This window comes from Chrysochloris asiatica, unplaced genomic scaffold (assembly GCF_000296735.1).
Source record: "Chrysochloris asiatica unplaced genomic scaffold, ChrAsi1.0 scaffold00225, whole genome shotgun sequence".
In the NCBI taxonomy this organism is placed as follows: domain Eukaryota; kingdom Metazoa; phylum Chordata; class Mammalia; order Afrosoricida; family Chrysochloridae; genus Chrysochloris; species Chrysochloris asiatica.
Window position 1 is genome coordinate 1902020 of NW_006408743.1, and position 4593 is coordinate 1906612.

At 36.2% G+C, this 4593-nt stretch overlaps 1 pseudogene; it reads left to right on the top strand.

The window, feature by feature from the left end:
• Positions 1-1027: 1027 nt before the first annotated feature.
• On the top strand, positions 1028-2584 carry LOC102839904 (annotated as a pseudogene).
• Positions 2585-4593: the final 2009 nt, after the last annotated feature.

Below are 4593 nucleotides of genomic sequence, written 5' to 3' on the forward strand. Positions count from 1 at the left end.
TCTACCAACTTGAAATTGATCAAAAGTTCAATCAAGATGCATTGATAATTACTCGTGATTAAAATTTGAAAGCTTGAAACAAAGAAGATCAGTAGTTGTAAAACATGGTCTTGGTAATAGAAATGATGTGTGAGATCACATTATAGAATTTTACAAGACCAACAACGTATTCACTGAAAAACCTATAAAACAATTACACACATGTGTCTCAACGGAGGAAGCACAAAGAAATCAAACTGATTACACATATGGGAAACGTCAGTGGAAAAACTCAGTTATTAGCTAAAATAAGGCCAGAGGCAGACTGTGGAACAGACCATCAGCTGCTCATATGCAAAACTCAAGTTGAAGCTGAAGAAAATTAAACAAGTCCATAGGAGCCAATAGAAGACCTTGAATATATCCCACCTGAATTTAGAGACTACCTGAAGTACAGATTTGATGCCTAAGACACTAATGATGAATGACTAGAAGAGTTGTGGGATGTCTTTAAGAAACTCATACAGGAAGAAAGCAAAACGTCATTAAAAAGAACAGGAAAGAGAGGACAAAAATGGATGTCAGATGAGACTGAAAATTGCTCTCCAGTACAGAGATGCAAAAGTAAATTTTAAAAATGAGGAAGTAAAATAACAGAATAGAAAATTTCAAAGGGCATCTGCAGAAGAAAAAGTCCAATGTTATAATGAAATGTTCAAAGACCTGGCATTAGAAAAACAAAAGGGAAGAACATCTCTGCATTTCTCAAAAAGAATTGAAGAAAATATTCCAATCTCAATTTGCAATATTAAAGGATTTTATGGGAAAAATACTGGATGACGCAGAAAGTAGTTAAAAAAAAAAAAAAGAAGGATGTTATATAGAGAGTCACCAAAAAGAAAAGGTCAATGTTCACTGATTTCTAAAGCTGTCATATGATCTAAAACTGGTGATAATGAAGGTAGAAATTCAAGCTGCGCTGAAGACATTGGTAAACACCCTGGAATTGATGGAATACAAAATGAAATCTTTAGATTCTTCCAACATCATGTCTCACCTATGGATGAAACTCCTGTGCAAGAAGATCTAGAAGAAGAACCTGAAATTGAGGCAGCAAAACATAAAGCTACAGGAGATATTGGTTGTATGTCCATCAGAAGCCCAAATTGGAAATCTGCCTGAAGAAACAGTGAAAGGTAGAAAAGATAAAAATTCCCTAAAGCAGTCTATGAATGTGGGATTTTCACAAAACCAAAATGGAGATATATCTAAAGAAGGATTGAGAAATGTAAACATTTTAAAAATCCTCAAAGCAATCCGCCATTTTGGCCAAGGTAGAAGCAATAACACAGCCTCCCAATTCAGAACCAAAAAAGAAAAAGAAGAAAAAGAGAAAAAAAAAAAGGGGGATGCTGCTTGGCCTGACACACAAAAAAAGCAAAAACTAAGACAAAGAGGAATCTGAAGAGGGTGGTGTCCAGGTTTCTACAGAAGCAGAGAAGAGAGTAGAGAAGCCAGATGATGAAGAAGATGACAGCAAAGTGCTCAGCCTGCCCATGGGACTGACAAGAGCATATGAGAATTCTTCATTTACTTCTCTAACTAATCTTGTGATTGAAAACACTCTGAAGGCGATAAAAGAAATGGGCTTTACATACAAGACAGAAATTCAGCATAAAAGTATCAGACCACTTCAGGGAGGCAGGGATCTTCTAGCAGCAGCAAAAACAGGCAGTGGTATAACCTGCAGTTGAACTTATTGTTAAGCTAAAATTTATGTCCAGGAATGGAACAGGAGTACTTATTTTCTCACCTACTAGGGAACTGGCCATGCAGACTTTTGGTGTGCTTAAGTTGCTAATGACACACCACATTCACATATATATGGGTTGGTCATGGGGGGCAGAATTAGATCTGCAGAAGCACAGAAATGTGCTAATTGAAAGAATATGGTCGTTCGCTTATTTTGCTTAGAAGCAAAATAAGCGAACGACCAAATTCTTTCAATTTGGCCATACAGATTTGTGGATATTGTTGTGTACAGATGTGGCAGCTCAAGGGCTGGATGTTCCTGAAGTTGACTGGATTGCTCAATATGATCCTAGGGATGATCCTAAAGAGTATTCATTGTGTGGGTAGAACAGCTGGAGGCCTAAATGGCAGAGGACATGCCTTGCTCATTTTGCACCCAGAAGAATTGGGTTTCCTTCATTACTTGAAGCAAACAAAGGTTCCGCTAAGTAAATTAGAGTTTTTCTGGTCCAAAATTTCTGATATTCAGTCTCAGCTTGAAACACTGACTGAAAAGAACTACTTCCTTCAGAAGTCATCCCAGGAAGCATATACATCATATTTTCAAACATATAATTTTCATTCTCTGAAACAAGTAAATCTTTAATGTTAATAATTTAAATTTACCTCAAGTCGCTCTGTCATTTGGCTTCAAGGTGCTTCTTTGTTGATCTGAAAGTGAACAGCAATGAAGGAAAACATAAAAAGCAAGGAGGAGGGGTGGACTCGACTACTAGGAAGCCAAAAAGGTCAAAACGTCCAAGTTCGTTAAAAACATTAGCTAGAAAATCCTGACAGCAGGCAATTCTCATAGTGAAGACACAGCTTACTGCATCTTAAGTAACTATCCCCAAATGGATTTTCTTCCCCTGCTCTAACAGGGAAATGTTGGAACCTTTAGGATTGGGACTGATTGATTGAGTTTAAATTGACTTGGGCTCACAAGGAGTGAGGACTGTTCCATCAAATATTTTCTTATTGGGAGCAATAAAGGTAATAGTTCATTTTTTTCTTGGTCGCACAAGGCAGAACAAAGAAATGTTTTTGGTCTTTGGTATGATGGTAAAATAATTTTAAATATTAACTATAAAACAGTGTATGTTACAGCAACTCAAAACCAACGTTGTTGGCATCGTTTTTCTGTCTGCTAAAAATATTTCTGTAGAGTCTTGCTAAATGTTCACATTGATGACAGTATCACATATTGAGGAAGTAGGCTGATAAATACAGAAAACAATGTAGCACATTTGGCCCTGTCTAACCTGTTTTGGATTTTAGACCTTGACTGCTTTGGTTCCTCTTTGACTTTCTGGGGTCCATTTTCTGTGCATTTCATAACTTTCCATTTTTGTTTCTGAAATAATCATGTTGCCAAAAATACATAAAAGCAAAGGGAAAAATATTGAATCACTGAACAAAAATAAATATTAGTTGATATTTTGGTATATTACCTAGTGTTTTCTAAGCATCTTGGTATTTCAATATTTCTAAAATCAAAAGTGAAGTTATCCTCTACCCACTGTAACCATTTTGTATCATAAATTGTCATGCTCTATATCAGTAAATAATTTTACCAGTTTTAAAAAAAGAAATCTTTCAACAAACTGATTCAGCAATGGAAGGGATCACTCATATATGCCAAGACATTTCAAGACAAGTTACCTGACCAACTGATTGGAAAAGATCCATATCTGTGCCCATTTCAAAGAGACGTGACCTAATGGAATTCAGAAATCATCAAATGATATAATTAATATCACACACAAGAAAATTTTTGCTGATGATAATTAAAAAATGAGTACCTTAGTACATCAACAAGGAACTGCAGAAATTCAAGCCAGATTCAGAAGAGGACATGGAATGGTAGATATCATTGCTCAGGTCAGCTGGATCTTGACTGAAAGGAGAAAACACATAAAAGATGTTTGCTTGTGCCTTGTTGATTATGCAAAGACTTTTGACTGTGTGGATCATGACAAGCTATGAATAACATTTTGAAGAATGGGTTCCAGAAGACTTAAATTCCCTCATGTATAACCTGTACAGAGATCAAAAGACAGTTATTTGAATAGAACAAGAAAATATTGAATAGCTTAAAATCATGAATGGTCTAAACCAATGTTGTATCCTTTCACCATACTTAATCTGTACAATGAGCAAATAATTTGAGAAGTTGGATTACATGAAGAACAATGTGGCATCAAGATCATAGGAAGACTCATTAACAGCCTGCATTATGCAAATGATACAACCTTGCTTGCTGAAAGTAAAGAGCATTTAAAATATTTACAAATCAAGACCTTTGGTATGCAATTTTGGGGCACAACTCAAAATGAGGACATGTTATCCAGAGGAAACACTTCCTTCAGAGGAACATCATGCTTTGTAAAATGGAGGGTCACTGAAAAAGAGAGATCAAATGAGATGGATTGGCACAGTGGCAGCACAACGGGCTGAAGTATAATAATTGTGAGGATGGTTCAAGATTGTGCAGTATTTCATTCTGTTTTGCATAGGGTCCTTATGAGTAGGAACCAACTCTACAGCACCTAACAACAATAGCATGTATGTTGTTCAGTAATATTAATTAAAATTTTCACAATATGTCAACATTTTCAAAATTGCTTCATTCCCACTAATCTAGCTTTAGGGTTGTTGTTGTTGTCATTGTTAAGTGCCATCGAGTCAGTTCCAACCCATAGAAACTTTGTATAGGGTTTCCTAGGAGCAATTGGTAAGCTTGAAGTGCCTACATTGCAGTTCAGACCGACATTGCAGTACAGCACATTAAGCCATAGCACCACACCAGGACACCTAATTACC